The sequence below is a fragment of the Mesocricetus auratus genome, unplaced genomic scaffold, assembly GCF_017639785.1.
Source record: "Mesocricetus auratus isolate SY011 unplaced genomic scaffold, BCM_Maur_2.0 Super-Scaffold_100014, whole genome shotgun sequence".
NCBI classification, from domain to species: domain Eukaryota; kingdom Metazoa; phylum Chordata; class Mammalia; order Rodentia; family Cricetidae; genus Mesocricetus; species Mesocricetus auratus.
The window spans coordinates 60,699,212-60,719,076 of NW_024429197.1; the positions used below are offsets into that span (position 1 = coordinate 60,699,212).

A 19,865-nucleotide genomic window follows, 5' to 3' on the forward strand; every position below is an offset into this window, starting at 1 on the left:
TTCAGGTCTTGAACTGTTTGAATTGTTTCCTTCATGTGTTTGATTGTTTTTTTTCTTGTCTTTCCTTAAGAGATTTGTTGATTTCTTGCATTTTTTTGGTTTGTGTTTTCTTCCATTTCTTTAAAGTATTTTCTCATATCCTTTTTGAGGGTTCTATCACTTTCAGGAGGTTGTTTTGAAGGTCATTCTTTTCTGTTTCGTCTGTGTTGGTTTGTTCAGATCTTGCTGGTGTAGAGTTTGTAGACTCTGGTGGTGTCATACTGGTTCCTCTATTGTTAGCTGCATTTTTATATTGCCTTCTTCCCATCCTTTCTTTCAGTGGGTGCTCGTGGGTCCTCTTCCTTTCCTGGTGGGTTTGAGTCTAAGGATCCTTTCCATTGTGTTCAAGCAGGTCCAATACTTCAATGGGTGCATGTGGGTCTGGGACACTCTCATGAACAGGGCAGAGGGTACTTTTGCACCAGGAAGAAACTTAAGCACTTAGGCACCAGGAAAGGCTCAGAAGACACTGTAGACTGAGGTGTTGGCAGATTCAGAGTGATCCTCCTGGGGGGCAGGTACTCTCTAAGTGCAGAAAATGCCCAGGGATGTAGGGCTTCTTCCTTTCTTAAGTACATAAATCCTAGAGAATGTGATGTATTATTCTATAGATAGATTTTCTTTTTACTTTTCTTTTTATTTGTTATTGTTTTGTTTTGTTTATATAGCTTTTTTTATCTTTTGTTCTCCCATCGCACTCTAAAGTTAACCCAGAAACTTCAAGGATATTTATTTGTATCATATTTTTCACTGCAGGAAACTGATTACTTTAAAGCCAAATTTTCACATGGATTCTTATGAATAGCATTCTTTTACCTTCCCTTTCTTTTTTAAAAAATTATTTTATTGATTCTTTGTGGATTTCATATCATGCATCCTGATCCCACTCATTCCCTCCCTCCCTTGTTTCCATCCTGTGCCCTTGCAACCTTCCCCAAAACAAAATGTAAAAGTAAAACCAAACAAACAAACATAAGAAAATAAAAAAGATTTGGTTTGAAAGCTGTAGTGTGACACAGTGAGTCACACAGTATGCTCGTTTGTCCATACATCTTTGCTTGTAAGTGTTCATTGTAACCAGTCATTGGTCTCATTCAAGGCCTCTGGTTTCTGCTATTCTATTGATATTGATCCCTCTCTGTGCCTCTCCTGGGATATCCTACAGTTGCTATGTGTCACAGAGTTCCTATAGCTTTAGGTCTGCGTACCTTCACATGCTCCAACAGTTCACAGATGAGATGGGTGCTGGGGTAGTGTACATGTTAGTACTGATTCTACGCCTGAGTGGTAGTTGGTTGGTCAGCAAGTCAGCTTTTCTTCATCATCACCATCTAGGATTCCATTTGTATCCTGTTCAGTGATATTAAGAATCTTTTTTATGATTAGACATCTGTATATCTTTAAGGGAGAGCCATGCACCCAAATAATAGACCAATTTTTACTTAGTGTCATTTGCTGTTGTTCATTTTAGCAGGTCTTTTTATAAATATTTCTTATTCTTTATTTGTCTTTTGACTACTTTGAGAGCATCATTTGGTTCATTTTGGCTTTATTAATTGTCTGAGGGATACCTCAGATGTTATGTTCAAGAAAGCACTAATGAATTCCAAGCCATGAGTCACTTGCTACATTTTTCTTTGGTAACTTTTAGTTTTACATCTAAAATGCAAGCCTTTATAGAATTACTATAAATTGGGGTCTAACACAGATGCTTTGCCTGTGTGGATATCCAGATCCCCAGCACTCTACTGTCTTTTCTCCTTTGCCTGAATTCTTATTCTCATGCAAATAGCATTTTTCCAGCTGATGAACATGCGATATAACTGTATAATCTGCAACTGGCTCTGCAGAAATTAAAATGTTAGAACACTTTTACCCTTCCCTTGGCTTCAGACATTAAACAATGGTCTATGATAAACTCTACTGTTACCAGGAATCTCATACTGACAAAGGCTGAAGACTGGTGCCAACCTGACTAGAAAACTATCTTCAAGAAAGAGATTGCATACAGTTCCTACGTTTTTCAGACCATCTTGCAAGAGAGAATAGAATTAAGACAATGTTGAATCAAAAATGGAAGGGCCCATACCTGGAAAAGGAATGCTTAGTTGTTCGCATATCTGCTAATCTACTTTATTGTAAGTCCCATGGCATAGCCTCCAAGACAGGTGGTATTTAGGCCGTCATTGTATGTCTTTTCCTCTTGTCACATTGTGTAGTTATTAAATGTCCATTATCTGTCAATATTAACATAGCTTTAATTAGATTTTTGAGGATAAGTAGAAACCTGTTAGGGATGACAGGGCACACATTCTCAACATAATAATTCTGCTCTTTCTCTTCCTTCTTAACACTTCTCTGGTCAAATCATCAACCAGCAGACCAAGCAAAGCTTGATCTATTCAGAGTCTGATTCCTTTTTGCATGAAGAAAAGTGTGTGCAAGTTGTATAAGAACACTTTCAAAGCTTCCTGCAATAGCAGTGTTTCATGGAGGATAAGCAGCAATAGCATAACAAATATTGAAATGGACTGCTACATGGCAAGATGGACTCTTGATACTTCTACTTTCACTGTCTCCTCAGAATCCCCTTAAAATTTATTTTAACTAAAGCAAAAGATAAAATACAAAATTAACCACCAACCAGTTCCATGAGGGTCTAACCAACATGTCATAGATCACAAATTCATGGCATTTGGGAGATCTTATGACCCGAATGTATTCAAGAAGCTATTCAAAACATAAAGTAGAGTTTTCATATAATCTCCACACATTTCTACTTATGATTCTGTATGTGCTTGCCTACCTAAGATAAAATATAAATTATAAATTAGGCATAAGAAGCAAACTACACAGTAATAAAATACTGTAATGACTATAATGTTCTCTCCCTCCACTCCTTTCCTAGTGCTTTCATTGAGTGGGAGCACTTTGGACATCTCTTCAGCATCTCTGAACTTCCCACACCACTTTTCTTCTCTCAGAGGCCATTACTGAGTAAAACAAGGGCTGTTGGATTAAAAGCTTTGTGGTACCAACAGATTTAATCTGGTGACTAAGACACTTGATAAATGACTGGCCAACAAGTAGTGTATACTGCTCAGACACTCCGGACAAATGGATGATTTGCATCCCAGTTTGGCAGAGCAGGCTGCCACGACAGTTTATCTCACTCCAAATAAAAGATCACAGTTTACAACCTTAAATGCTTATTTCTAGCACTTCCCATTTAACATTATCTGACTTATGGAAGTCTGTAGTATTGATCCACATTTGTTTCCATTTCTTCTTCTACAGAGTACAGGTTGCAAGAAATGTAGATCAAACCAAACTATAGACTATGAAAACCTGCATTGGATATCAATGTTGGTAACATCATATAAAGCTAAAGTGACTCATAAGAAAGGACTTCTAAATTGCTTAGAAATTGTGTAATCATAAAGCACTATTTTGTCAAAGACTGATTGTAATTTACAGAAAAACTGTATATTTCACATGTAGCATTCTAACTTTAGATAACAAATAGTGAATCTTACTACATATCACCCCCTAAATCACTTAATTTGAACATAAAGAGTACTGAATGCAAAAGTTCTTACCTTTACACCAATTTATAGTTCTCTGTACACTCTACACAATGATACCTGACAATCTATAAACACACTGCAAAGAATAAGGCTGAATTAACCACAGAGGGTGAAATAGTGCCACTGAAGTGAGTTATTTCAGTAGTATTTTAATTATCTTGTTTGTGCGGTGAATAGTTACTTGAGTCACCATGAAAACAGAATGTGCCATTATGTTTCAATAATAGAAAATACTAACAATTCTATTGTGAGACAAACAGCAAGTTTGCACTTTGGCTATATTATATAGATTCTATTTCATCTGTACTTGCCTAGCATGCAAATGCAGGAAAGTAGAAAATGTTTTGATAAACAACTGTTTTTCTATATTATATTACACATGCATTTTCTTTAGAATAATGAATATGATTAAAGCTTAAAAATCACCTTTATTGAGCTATTACATACAAAGTTCTAAATAAAGTACATTCAATTTTTAAAATTCTTTTTTTGTGTAATTTGTCATTCTTTTTTGTTATTGACATTTTATACCCAAAATTCCCTCCTCTTCTCCTTGTCCCTCCCCTGTATTCCCACTCTGGCAGCCACATCCACTCCGTTCCTTTTTCTCTTCAGAAAGGTGCAGGTTTCCCACGGATATCAACCAAACATGGAATACCAAGTTGTAGTAGGACCCTTGCCTATATTAAGGATGAGCATGGCAAACCGATATGAAAAAGTACCAAAAGCTAGCAAATAGTCAGAGATAGCCTCTACTCTCACTGTTAAAAGTCCCATAAGAAGACCAAGACACACATTGTAACTTCTATGCAGAGGAACTTGGTCAGTCCCAGAGAGGCTACCTGTATGTTGGTTCAGTCTCTGTAAGCCCCTGTGAGCCTAGGTTACTTGATTCTGTGGGTTTTCTTGTGGTGTCCTTGACCCCTCTGTCTCCTGTCATCCTTATTACTCTTCCACAAAGTATCAGAACACCTGACAGAGCAGAAGCCTTTAATTGGGTAAATGCATAAGCTCCTTTGTTCACTGGAAGAACAGTTTGAAGGCTTGTGTCCTGCACTAGCATCAAGGTTTTTTCCAGTATAATTAAACTATAATCATCTGCCTCTTAACCCTCTTCCTGGTGTTCTCTCTTTTGAACACTTATTTCCAGGCATATCTTTCACTTCTCCCTTAGACCAGTGGTTCTCAAACTTCCTAATGCCAAAAGCTCTTGGTACAGTTCCTAATGTTGTGGTGGGCCCCCAACCATAAAATTACTTTTGTTGCTACTTCATAACTGCAATGTTGATACTGTTATGAATAGTAATACAAATATAAGAGAAGCAGGATATGTGATATGTGACCCCTGTGAAAAGGTTGAGACCCACATGTTGAGAACCACTGTCTTCGATAAACTACCCACTTTTTATCCTAGTCTCAGGATTAGCTTCCAAAAACTCAATCTAACACAACCAACATTTGGTATTGTTAATAAAATGTTAGAGAAATTTACAGGTGAAGTCAGGATAAGTTATAGTTATCTGTTGTGGTGGTCTGAATGAGTGGGCCTGTAGTCTTCAATGTTTGAAGACTTGCACCATGGTTAGTGGTATTGTATGTTGTTGGAAGAAGTATGTCTCTGAATGTTTTGAAATAAAAAAGAAATTAAAGATTTCCTAGAATTCAATGAGAATAAACAAAATGCCATGGAAATGAAAATCAAAAGGAAATTAAATAATGCATCAAAATTCCTAAAGAATGCAAGTCACTTCAAAGCTATGAATTTAAAAATCTTAAGATTAGTACAAATAACTCAGGTTGTTCATAATGACTTAGAAGAATGTACTTGAGCCTAATAATCATTGTAGAACCCTGCAAGTGAGTATTCATAAAATTAGTAGCCTAGCTTACAGAATCCATTTCTATTTTGATATATGCCATGTTTTATTACCTTTAAGTCATGCTGAGAGATTATATACAAGATAATGGATGGTGCTTTGGTTTTTACCCACAGAATGTGTTTTCAGGATGGATTAGTATTCTGGTAGTATACTGTAGAATGTTTTTAAAATGGAGAGTCAGGAAATGACAACTGACACATTTTGACACCCATTGATCTTACAAAATCCTCAATAGGCACATGACTCATCTTGAAAGCACTTTGGGGAACAATGCAGTATTTACTCTTAAAAGCATTATACATCCATAAATCACAAATGAAAACGTGTTGAAATCCAAGGAACTCTCTGACTTTGGTAATATTTTAAACTTCTGTTGCATTGATGCTTCTCTACACAAGCTCCCCATTGTCTTCTGTGCCATGACATCCAGATCGGCAAGGTTAACAAGGGTGGCAAAAAAAAGCATGCAATCTCAGAAACCACAAAAGTTTGAAATCTGATTTTCATTCTGCAAAATACTGTTAATCCTTATGACCCTGGAAAGTTTATATTTTCTTACCTAGTTCTTTTTCTAAAAAAAAAAGAAAGGTGGTACTAATAAACTGTTGTAAGATTATTGAGAAGATTAAAGGAAATAATGAATAAAAACATTGAATTGATGTTATTGCTAATCCGTTTAATTTCATTTCTTGTGCTTTTAATGAAGTATGCTTTACGTTGAGCAGCATATGTGAATCTTAACGATGTATTATTTACGTGTTCATGTGTATACCAGCCAAATCACAGGTTAGTTCTAATTCATCTCCACACAACAGAACATTCCTTTGTCATCTTCCTCTCAAAATACCACCATCTAAAAAGTCATTTTCCTGTTAAAACTTTGCCTATGTAATCTTTTCTTAATCCATTATTTGTTTCCTCTGAGAAGTCACTAAATGTCTTCATTTACTTTCAGTTGAATTTTTTAACACAAAAACCTGAAGTTAACGTTTCTAGAAAGGACTTATGCTATGAAACTGATACAGTGAGATTCCTTTGTTACTTTTGTTGTTTGTTTTGTAACCTTAGAGAAGAAGATAAGTGTACACAATTCATACAGTAACAAATCTTCAGAGACAGAATTATAGTATATTTACCAAATATTACTTTATTCTTCCATCACATTCAGCTTCCAGGAAGTGTTTCTTATTCATTGGGTCAAGAAATCCAGAAAATATTGTGACTTCATGGCTATTGTCACTGCAAATAAGAGTCAGTTAGTAAGTCCTCTAAGTGTAACATCTTCCATGCAATGCCAACCAGCTGCTTCCTTCGCCTAATTTTTCTTTAGACTTAATTATCTTAGTGGTGCTCATACAATTAATGTTGAAAACTTCCTTGTTTCTTATTATCTTATTTGTATTGTTCCTAACCTTTAGGTGACAAAATGATTGGCATCTAATTTACTAAATCCATTGACTCCCTTGTGTATATTCTCAGAAAAGGTGAAACCCTGTGTCAATCTAACAAGCATCCTAAATGACTCTAAATTGTATTTGGTAATGTCATAAGAGCAACATGCTTAGTATATGAAATCACTAGTGACAGCTGACAGGGAGGCGGGATTCGGGAATAATAAAAATTGCCCTGGACCATTTTATTAGTCTAGATAATGTGATCTGACTCAGCTGCCTCTCTGTCCTCCTGTCCAGCATTTTTAAGACAATGATGCATTGATTGTGCCGTGATGTTTTAGTGGCTACATCTTACGGTGACAGCAGCTCCCCAGACTCATCAATACCGTAAAAAGCCTTTACAAACACCCAATAGATTTATTTCTTCCTTTCTTTCACAACTGCAGTATTGGAAGTCACGTCTATACGTCAGATATGATATGTTGGCTTGTTCATATGTAGCCAGTCATTTTATGCTTTGGTTAAGAAGCTAGAGTGAATAGCATCTGAATTTCAGAGACATTTGAGTCAAACTTCTTTATATAGTAGTTGAGCAAGTCCTTATTGCCTATTTTTCCATTGCAGATTCATCATTCAAAGCAAACATTTGCTTTAAACATTGTAGTTAAGTCCTTGTCAGGAAATATTAGGCAAAATAAATGCCTTGTGCTCAACATGGTTACCTGTTAGCTGTCAGCCTCCCAGCCCCTGCACTGCTTCTATGGAAGCATCTAAGAAATGAACAAAGCAACAATTAGTCAGACTCTTCAGAGAAGAGATGTGGGAAGCTCTTGTTACTGGAATGTCACATAGTCAGACCCAGTAACTGAACTCTGCTCTACCAGACTCCAGAATAGAGAGAGGCAAGACAGTGAGGAATAGAGCCCCTCGGGAGATTTGAAGTTCTAACTGAGAGGAATGGAAATTGAAATTTATTGATTTTAGTTTGTGTATTTTATTGTACATATCATGTATTCTGTATACTATATACTTTTAAAAATATGTATTATAAAATTAGATATCATCAAGATTGTTTTTCACAAAGAGAGTGTATTCTTGTGAACATAAAAATGCAATATTTAAAATTATTTCCCTTGAGTATACACTAAGGCAGAGATGAGTGCCCATTGTTTGTTATAAATATGATATGTTTATGTAGACATAACTGTCTCATGAACACCCCCCTTTTCATTTGAGGTGTAATAAGTCAATATATATTTGCCTTCACTGGTATATTATTTGATATACCGACATGGGATACAACATTTTTATGACTTGCAGTGTGGGTATTCCTATTTCTGTTTTCTCTACAAGAGTAACTTTCAAAACACATTGTAGCTCATATTGTACAGTCAAGATTGTTTGATGAAAATAGTAAGAGAAAAAATATTAAGCCATATGAATAAGTTTGACATCTTAAAAATTTTTTCTACAGGTTTGCAATCTTTGAAGAATTTCTCTAACAACATACCTACCTAGTTTTCTTCAAAAACATAAAAGCTTATTTTAGTCAACTGTTTTGACAAGTTTTAAATTGACAACATGATTATATGACAAATAGAGAGCATATATGTGTTCCAGGTCCCTAAATAAACACTCCTTCTGATAACTACATCCTGTACCCATGTGCATTTTATTTTAAAGTTTTATTTTATTTATTTTTTTTTATTTAGGCTAGAAACAATCTTGTTTCACATGTGAATCCCAGCTCTCTCTCTCTCTCCCCTCCTCCCCTCCCCTTCCCACCAGGTCCCCCAGTCCCCTACCCAATCTCCACTCTAATCACAAAGGAGGGTGAGACCCTCCATGGTGGATCTCCTGTAACTATCATTTCATCCATGGCAGGGCCTAGGCTCTCACCCAAGAGTCCCAGCTAAGAGAGCATCCCATATTGTGGGATGGCCACTCAAAGTCTATTTGTATGCCAGGGGTAAATACTACCCAACGTCCCATAGATTACCTAAGGGTCCCCACTGACACCCACATTCAGGAGGACTAGGTCAGTCCCATGCTTTCCACACAGCCATCAATCTGTAGTCCATGATCTCTCCCTTGTTCAGGTCAACTGTTTCTGTGGGTTAAACCACTTTGCCCATCAGTTCTCTCTTTCTGATAATGGATTCTAGTTCTGTTCAGTGTTTGTCTGTGGGTATCTGCCTTTGCTTTCACCAGTCGCTGGATGAAAGTTCTGTTTCCTAGACTCTTTGGCAGTGGGATTGTGTGCTGGCACTCCCTTGATTCATGTCTAAAATCCATAAATAAGTAAGTACATACTATGTTTCTTGTTTTGTGACTGGGTTACCTCACTCAGTATGGTTTCTTCTAGTGCTGTACATTTGGCTGCAAACTTCAGTATTCCATTGTTCTTTCCTCTGAATAGTACTACATTGTGTAAATGTACCACATTTTCTCTATCAACTCTTCAGTTGAGGGGCATATAGGTTGCTTTCAGGTTCTGGCTATTACATATAATGCTGTATGAACATAGTGGAATAGACATCCTTGGTGTATGGATATATTCCTAAGAGTGGAATTGCTGGGTCTTATGGTAGATTGATTCCCATTTTCCTGGGGAATCTCCATAGTGATTTCTATAGTGGCTGTACAAGTCGGCACTCACACCAGCAGTGCAGGAGTTTTCCCCTCTCCTCACGATCTCTCCAGCATAAACTGTTATTGGAGTTTTTGATTTTAACCATTCTGACAAGAGTGAGATGGTATCTCAGAGTTGTTTTGATTTGCATTTCCCGGATGGCTAGGGATGTTGAGCACTTTCTCAAATGTCTCTCAGCCACTTGTGTATTGAGACTTCTCTATTTAGTCCTGCACCCAATTTTTGGTTGGATTCTTTTGGTGTTTTGGAGACTTGCTTCTTGAGTTCTTTGTAAATTTTTGAGATCAGCATTCTGTCAGATGTGGGCTTAGTGAATATATTTTACCAATCTGCAGAGTGCCTTTTGTCTTGCTGACTGTGTCCTTTGCCTTACAGAAGCTTCTCAGTTTCAGGAGGTCCCATTTATTAGTTGTCGATCTTAGTGTCTGTGCCACTGGAGTTATGTTCAGGAAGCTGACTTCTGCACCAATTCATTCAAGGGTGCCTCCCACTTTCTCTTCTAACAGGTTCAGTGTGGTTGGATGTATGTTGACGTCTTTGATCCATTTGGACTTAAGTTTTGTGCATGGCGATAGACACGGATCTACCATGTGCATTTTTTACAGTCATATCTCATTCCCATCTAATGGCCATAGTGTGCATTGGGATTACTAAGTCTGTACTTGGTAAGGACTTTAATATAGCTCTAATTTACCATTTAGGTTCTGTATTAAATATTTTAGTTTTATGCAAATATTGACCACAACCATTTGTAGTAGTGATAACATTAAGACATGCTTGTAATAACCCAATTAAATTTTATTTTGTGCTTAATATTTGGGGTTTGAGAATCATAGTGAAAAGTAAACTGAGTAAGAGAATGTTTCTTCATCTAACTGCAAGGACCAGGCTAGGCTTATTCAGTCCCAGCAGATTACAGTATTTCCCACTTTCTTTTCTTTACTCCACCTCATCCCATGCCCCTTCCATCCAGTCCTTCCCATTGCCTCCCCCACCTTGTTTCCCTTTCAAGCAGATGGGCTCTCTTGCTTTCATTATTATTTTTACAAGTATATGTAAAATGTATAAATAGAGTATACTGAATCCATTTTTGTTGTTTATGAGTCATGATTTCAGGGCTGACTACAGTGTATTGGATAACCAGTTAGAGGGCTTGCTTGTGGGGAGGCTTAGTCTGCCTCTCTCAGCAGTCACTGTTTGTCTAGGGCTGGGACTCCATGATATCACTCTTCCTCAAAAGCATGTTTGTTGATGCTGTCACTGTTCATGTCTTGTTAAGGCAGCCGTTTATAGGAAACTGTCTTACAGCACACTACGGGGTCCTATAACTCTTACAAACTCCCTGTCCTCTCTTCAAGACATTCTCTGAGCCTTAGCGCAGGTGTTGTGTTGACAATGTCCCTTGTGACTCAACTCCTCATCAGGTTGCTATTGTGCTCCACATGATCTGCTGATCTCTGCATTGTGTCCAGTTGTGGTTTTCTGTGATGTTCTCCATTTGCTACCAAAAGAGACTTATTGATGGAGATGAGAGCTACACGTATATTAGAAGGTTTGGAGATAGAAACCCCAGATGGGAGAGAACATGCTGGCACTTGTCTTTCCTAATCTGCATTGTCTCAAACAACGTAATCTCTTCTAGTTCCATACATTTACCTGAAAATTTCAGTTCATCTTTCTCCATAAATAAATCGTGTTCCAGTTTGTATATACAGTCTCAATATTCATTCATAGCTGGAGGATATTTAGAATGTTTGCATTTCCTATCTCTTGTTAAAAGAGCAGCAATGACCATGAGTATGTTTCAGGAACAGGATATCAAGTCCTTGGGGCATATACCAAGGAGTAGTATATAGCTGGGCCATCTGGTAAATTTAATTTTAGCTTTTTGAGGGTTATCCACACTTATGTCCAGAGTTGCTAGACTACTACTGGACCAATGTTGCACTTTGCCAAGAGTGAACATGGGTTAAAATTTCCCTCATCTTTATCAGAATTTGTTATCATTTGTTTTGTTGATCTTTAAAGAAGAAATTTCATTAATTTTTAATGTATGTTTTCCCCATGGCTTAGGGTAATGAACACTGTTCGAGGTATTTTCTTGGCCACTTTAATTTTGTCTGTTGAGAACTCTCTGTTTGGATTTGTAGCCAACTTTGTTAAAAAACAAAAAAAGGTCCTCTGCTTTCTTGACAGATTTCTTTATATATTCTGGATACTAATCCTCTGTTAGATGTACAGCTGGGAAATCATTGATTCACCCTCTCTCTGAAGTCTTTAAATGTCAGTAGCTCTTAGAAGTAAGGGTGGTTTTAGAGTTTTCCCCAACTTACATTGACATGCCAACTGAGGTTGTTATAGTGCTGCTCCTACTTAAGTGACCAAATAGCTGAGATTTCATGGGTGTTGCATTCTTTTCACATATACAAGACAAAATCTTGCAGCCGATGTCCTGGTGCTCTAGCTTTGATAATATGTCTGCCTCTTCTTCTGAGATATTTCCTGAGCCTTAAGTTTAGGGTTTGTCTTACAGATATATCAACTTTGGCTGGCAACCCAATGAACCACTTTCTCTGAATTCTGACTAGCTGTGGATCTCTGAGATGTTTTCTATCCACTCAAAATAAAACAAAGAAAGAAAAGAAAAAGAAGTTTCCTTGCTGTGGAGAAGGCACTACACTTATCTGTAGCATAAGTATTAAAAATACAGCTACTAAAGATTATACTAATTTGAGAAAGTAGCAGTACTATGTTATGCTCTAGAGTCTATGACCTCACCAGCCATGAGTATTTGACTAGATTTACAATTCAAGACCTGATTTTCCTCATGTTAAGCGAACTTAAGTCCAACTAGACAACTGGTTGTTGTATTCTCAAATGTTTCACCATTTCTGAATAACTGTTAAAACTTATTTGGATGATTTTGTACATTATTTCTGGTATTGAGGATCCTTTCTGTTCTAAAGTCTTAAAGAAAATTCTTGTAAATTTGAAGAGAGTTTTATATGTCAATTATATTTTCAATTTAATTAAATACATGTTTTTATGGGAATAATTCTGTCAATTACCCTCCATGATTAGTATTCTAAATATAAAAATTGAGACTTATTTTAGAGTCAAAATGTGATTTCAGAATGGTATGTATTCAATTAATCACCTTCTACTTCACATAAATAGAATGCTTCAAATTGGACCTAGATATGAATGTATTTAACTCTATAAATTAATAATAAGACTATAAAAATAGTAATAACAATAATAACTTAAATCTTTATTGTCTGAGTACAGACAGGATTAAATTTTGTAAGTGGTATCTTCCTTGTATTTGCTAGAAAAAAATGTGTGGAAGAAAAATAAATCCTAGAATGCTTTAACTTCAAACATTATCATTGCATTTCCTTTTGCTCATGACTGTTTTTTATAGCAGTTTATGGTATGATAATCTTACTGTTTTAACACTTGCATTTTATTTTATCATAAAATTCACATACAACATATCTATGTATTATCCATTTATCTAAAATGCAATTATTTTCAAAATAAAATTCTCATTATATTTCCTTAATATTTTCAACTGTATTTATTTGCAAATATTCTGAATTGTTACATGGTAGAAAATAGAATAATTAAGCTTTAATTTCCAATTTGACACTGATTCAATTTGCTTATAATGTTCAATCCATAGGACCATATATAACACAATCACTTACCAGTCAAGTAAATTGTGTTCTTTAGAATTGGATATATTGACAGATATTTATTGAGTTTTTATTGCTATATGCAGAAGGAAATTAAATGTCATGAATATATTTGTAGCACTTATAAAATTGGCATAGAGATACTAAGAACCTGTAAATTGTGTCTAGAAATCAGAGGACCTGATTATGAAGAACTGTGCCTAGGACAATAGTTCACTCAGAAAAGTGCACCCCATGCAAGGATTGAGTCTGAATTTAATGTCTTGCACCCATGTGTAAAAGTCAGACACTGAAGTAAAGGTACCTATAGTGCATGGAAAACTAAAGCAAGAAGATATTCAAGTTGGCAAACCAAACAGTCTACATGGACTCCACGTTTACTGAGAGACCCTGTCACAAACAAACCAAGCAGTCTACATGGACTCCACGTTTACTGAGAGACCCTGTCACAAACAAACCAAACAGTCTACATGGACTCCACGTTTACTGAGAGACCCTGTCACAAACAAACCAAACAGTCTACATGGACTCCGCGTTTACTGAGAGACCCTGTCACAAACAAACCAAACAGTCTACATGGACTCCACGTTTACTGAGAGACCCTGTCACAAACAAACCAAACAGTCTACATGGACTCCACGTTTACTGAGAGACCCTGTCACAAACAAACCAAACAGTCTACATGGACTCCGCGTTTACTGAGAGACCCTGTCACAAACAAACCAAACAGTCTACATGGACTCCGCGTTTACTGAGAGACCCTGTCACAAACAAACCAAACAGTCTACATGGACTCCGCGTTTACTGAGAGACCCTGTCACAAACAAAACAAGGTAAAGAGCAATTAAAGAGGATAGCTCGAGTAGGCCTCTTTCTGCCATCTACACATGCACACACATGTGCACATCCACACATGTATATACATACCATGCACACGTACACACACATATGTCCCACTGAATTGGTTCTATTAGCTGTTCTGGTATGCTCAGTAATGGTCATGTACCTATAATGTATTATGTTTTGACTTTGGTCACTAGCACTGAGACAAATGGAAGTAATATGTACCTAGTGTCATACTGTTGGTATGTTTTTAATTTAGGTTTCATAAACACTGCTAACACCAGCATCCTATTTCTTACCACATTGTCTCAAAGAGATATCCTTTTCTATAAATAAGATGTTTTATGATTCTAATTCACAGAAGATGTTCATGTGTATACATGTGAAAGACTTGTGTATCCCCTCTATATATGAAACACCATAAAAGAATAGACTTTCTTTCACCCAAGTGGTATAGATTATTAAACAAAGTTTATATATGTTCTACAAGATAGAAGCGAATGATAGCATGGTTTTCAGTGGCCAGTATTAGAAGAATTTTTTTGTCAATATATGTTTTTAATTTAAATTAGAAACGTGACTGTTTCACATGACAATCCCAGCTCCCTCTCCCACCTCTCCTTCTTTGTCCCACCACCAGCCTCCCAGCCCTGCAACTAATCCCCACATCATTCCCCATGGAGGGTGAGGCCCTCCTTTGGGGGATATCTAAAGTTTGTCATTTCATCCAGGGCAGGACCTAGGCCCTTCCCCATATATCCAGGCTGAGACAGCATCCCTCTATTTGGAATGGGCTCCCAAAGCTCATTCATAAACCATGGTAAACACTGATCTACTACCAAAAGCCCTAGTGATTTCTGTGGCCTCCTCACTGGCATTACATTCATAGAGTCTTGATCAATCCCACTGTTGGCCTCTCAGCCGTCAGTCTGGGAGTCAAGAGCTCCTCCTAATCCGGTCATCTGTCTTTATGGGTTTCATCATCATGGTCTTGACTCCTTTGCTCATCACTCCTCCATCTCTGTCACTACGTTCCAGGAGTTCAGTTCAGTGTTTAGATGTGGGTATCTGTCTCTGCTTCCATCAGTCCCTGGTTGAAGGTTCTAGGATGGCATATAAGGTAGTCATCAACCCTATCATCAAGGAGAGGCTATTAGTGTAGTCTCTCCATTATTGTTTAATTTGCCAGTTGGTATTATCCTTGTATATCTCTGGAGATCTCACTAGTGTCAGCTCTCTCCTCAAGCCTATAATGACTTGATCTATTATGGTATCTCTCATCCTGCTCTCCTCTATTGTTACCTCGACTCAACCTGCCTGCTCCCCCATGCCTTCTTCTCCCCTCCTTATCTCCCCCTCTCTTTTTCTTGGGCCCTTTCCTCTACCCCGATGTTCCCAATCTGCTCAGGAGATCTTGCCTCATTCCACTTCTCTGGTGTATCATGCATTTCTCTTGGGAACCTCCTTGTTTCTCAGACTCACTGGCACTGGGATTGTAGGCTGACACTCCACTGATTCATATCTCAAATCCCTATATAAGTAAGGACATACCATGTTCTACCAACATTAAGAGTACACAGATGCCAGCCAGGACTAATATACTCAGAAAAGCTTTCAATCAATATAGATAGAGAAAACAAGATATTTCATTACAAAACCAGATTTAAACAATATATATCCACCAACCCAGTCCTACAGAAAATTCTGGAAGTAAAACTCTAACCCAAGGAAGTTAACTACTACCAGAAAAACAGCCAATAGATAATCCTACTTTACCAACAGGCAAAAGAAAAAGTGGTAGAAATCCAGATACAATTCCACCACCACCAACCCTTCCAAAACAAATAAGAATGAGCTATCAATGGTCAGTAATTTCCCTCAATATTAATGGTCTTAACTTGCCCATAAAAAGACACAGATTAACATAATGGATTTGAAGACAGAATCCATCCTTCTTTACATACAAGAAACACACCTCAGCTTCAAAGACAGGCATTATTTCAGAGTAAAATGTTGAGAAAAGATGTTCCAATCAAATGGAGCCAAGAAGCAGGTGGGGTAGCAATCCTAATATTTAACAAATTAGACTTTAAACTAGAATCAATCAAAAGAGATGAAGGAAGCCACTTCATACACATCACAGGAGAAATCAAACAAGATGAAGTCTCAATTCTGAACATTTATGCCCCAAATAGAAACCCATCCACGTTTGTAAAAGAAACATTACTAAAACTCAAAGCACATATAGAAGACGTTTATATAACTTTGTATACAAGTAGCCTGGGTCTTCTCCCACACTCACATATTTACCCTTGTCTCAAACCACATTTGCTATGACAGGAGTAAGCTGTCCTGCTTGTCACAGGCAGAGCATGTTTGTGGTTCTGGGCTATTTCTAGGATAGCAAACCCTAAGCATTGAGACTCAAGGGCCACCTCCTTTAACAGAAAAGAGAAATTCTGGTTTTCTAGTGATTCACAATATATTTATTTGAAGTTTAGTTACTATTTCATCTCAACATTTCCCAATACATTATATCCAACAAATGTTGTCAATAGCATTTTCAAACTTCTTAATCATTTGAGAGACAAAGTGTCAATATGGGGTCGGAAATTAGTTGTCTAACTTGAAGTTAAAACAAAATATGTTATTTACTGGTTTTCATTTGCATTTTATGTAACTTATCATGACACACTGAATTTTCAAAAATGGAAGTAGGTTATATAAATTTGAATTTGTCTGCAAAGTACTTAGTTCTCTGAGTGATATATACTGTGCTATTCCTTAATCATTTGCCTAACTATTGCATTTAGTCTTGCATGATTCAGCAATCTACCTCCCAGAATGTTAGAATCCAAGATATTATATAGAAGTTTGTAGAATTATGGTGTCTTCAGACTTTATAATATTGGTCTAAAACAATATTACAAGATTAAACATTAGTGTTTAATATGCTAATGCATAGGTTAGGATGAATGGCTGTCATGTGCTCATGATTTAACACTTGGTCCACAATTGTTAGAATTTTTTTTGTGAAGGGTTACGAGGTATAGCCTCATGGAAGATATGTCACTGGTGGTGAGATTGTAGGTTTCAAAAGACTCATGACATTCCTAGAGTTCTGTCTCTTATATTATTAGTGGATCACAATGTGAGTTCTCAGCTACTGCTATCTCCATGCCTTTTTGCTATCTTTATCAATTCTCGCCCTCTGAAATCTTGGGGAAATTTACCATTTTCTTTTTTTTGCAGTTTTTTAATGTATTTTTCAGTTTAAATTTAGATAAGAAACAAGGTTGCTTCACAAGTCAGTTCCAGGTCCCTCTCCCTTTCCCTCCCCTCCTCCCGTGCTATCCCTCCAACCTCCCCGTAATCCCCTCATTCTCCCAGGGAGGGTGAGGCCCTCCATGGGGGTGTCCATAGTCTGTCATTTCATCCAGGGCAGGACCTAGATCCTTCCCCAAGAGTTCAGGATGAGAGTGCACCTCACATTGTTGGATGGGAGTCCAAAGTTCCATTTTCTTTTATAGACTGCCTAGGTCATGGTGTCTTATCACAGCTACAGAAAAGTATCTAAGACAGATACCTATCTAGGCAGTTAACAGCATAACCTTCATCAATCTGAGGGACTTGATTAAGTGTGATTTGACAGTTCTAAAGAATTTGCCCATTGTTAATAAGAATTAAAATTTATTTGAGTCAGTTGAGGCAAACAAAATCATAATAAATGGATAATCTCTAAAATTTTTAGGAACATATGCAATGTAAATACCATGCTTCTATCATTGTTAAACTTTATTGATCCTGGGTGACCTTTACAAAAGTCACAGGTAAGTTTCCACACAAAATCTGTGACAACTAGCTGACACAGAGGAAATGATCAAGTACAATACAAGGGTAACCAAAGGCAGAGGTGTATGCTCTTCTTTCTTGACTGGCTTGTTGTCTCATTCTAAAAGCACATGTGGAGTAATATCACATGGGTCTAATAATGACACCACGGTCAAAATTACAAGTGAATAACCTAATTTTATTAAGATGTTTAGACTCAGCACTGAGTACAATGTGCATGCAGAAGAGTGTGTGAGACCCTCAAGTGCATTTCAGTCCTTTTTCCTGTTGATCACTCTTGTGGACAACTTTGAGCCCCATACCCCTCTGCTTTGAAACAGAGGTGAAGCAAAGTCACTGATAATTGACATGAAAAGTAAAGAAAAAGTGTGCATGAGGAAACAGACTGAGCTTCACAAACTTAACTTGCTGTCACTTTTCCCCTAAGGGGGTAGACATACCCTCTCCTGTTGACTGAGCCAGTCTCAATTTAATTTCTGACCAGATTAATTACTAATGGTTGCTCTGTTTACCTTCAGGAAGTCCAAGTTGGTAAGATGAATTGGTCTAGTTTTATCTGAGACATCCATTAACAAAATTTGTTAATCTCAACACAAAGTCTGCACACACCCAAACTAACCTTGGTTTGTCAAAGGCTCGTAGGCCACCATGACAGAGTACTAATGCTTTACCTAAAAGCCATTGTGTCTCAGGGGATGAAAATGCAAACTTTTTAGTGTGGTACTTCTAAGTTTGAATACTAACTCTTCAGCAAACCCTGATTTGAGACCATAAATTCACCTTGAGTCTAGTTTGAGGGTAAATAAATGCCTTTCTTGCATGGCTCATAAATAATTGTATAAAGACTGATCAGAAATCACAACAATGACTATAATCCCTTACTCTCTTTTTTCTATAAAATGGCAAGGTGTCATCAGTACATTGAATTTTTATGAAGAAACTACTTGGAAGATTATCCAAATACCCCTATAAATATATGTGTTATTCCAAAGCCTGCACGCTAACAAGGGGATAAACCAGGATGCCCTTACTATCCCCAATCTGCTTGTCAAGTTGATATAGATATGTAAACTGAAACGAAACTCACTGACATAACCTCTACTTCCAGTTATCCCCTAGCATCACAGTTCTACGTCTGTAAGCCAATTACGAGTCTCGATTTCCCAGCAAAAACTGAGGATGCCATGCAGTTCAGTACTGAGTAAAATGAAATCTAGTACCCACTTTACAGGGAAAATTGATCACATCTGGTATTACTCAATCTTGTGAATCAGCATTTTAATTAATTGGAAAATACATCTTTTTTTTCTTAAAAGGCCATGAGACCTGACAGAAGGATCCATACTGAGTAACTAACATTGGCTACAACAAGAGTTCAAGATTAAAAGTATGTAAAGGGTGGATAAAGATATATTATCATGGCCATGTAGAATTTAATTTGAAAATGTAACATGTACTTTGCAATTGAAATATGGAAGCAGGATAAATCTTTTAATTAAATCTAAGAAATGATCACTTATGCATGCCAATATATCAAATAGGCACACAAATGGTTCAGATATATACATGTATTTTATGAATCGAGTTTTCTAGTAATTGTAATATATTTTTCATTTATGGGAGACAGGATTTTAGAAGTAACACTGTAGTAGGAAAATATCATTAAAGTGTAAATCTCAAGACATACTTACCCCTTTAAAACATAAAACATGACAGTTTAAATGCTTAACACTAAACGTCTGACAGCCATACTGCTACCTGAATGAAATGCATTTTACATGAAATATAGCTTGCACCTGCTATCATGCACTTTAACAGAAAAGAATGACTCAAATGCATCTTACTTGTTCAGAAAGTACATGGAAGCAATACATTTTATATAATTAAATATAAAAATCAGAATCTAATATGATTAGAAA

General features: G+C 36.8%; 1 protein-coding gene across 50 annotated transcripts in view; it reads left to right on the forward strand.

Annotated features, from left to right (window-relative positions):
- Nucleotides 1–19,865, forward strand: part of Ptprd (protein tyrosine phosphatase receptor type D) — a 2,190,171-nt gene that overhangs the window by 1,076,685 nt on the left and 1,093,621 nt on the right. The gene's annotated exons all lie outside the window — the stretch shown is intronic.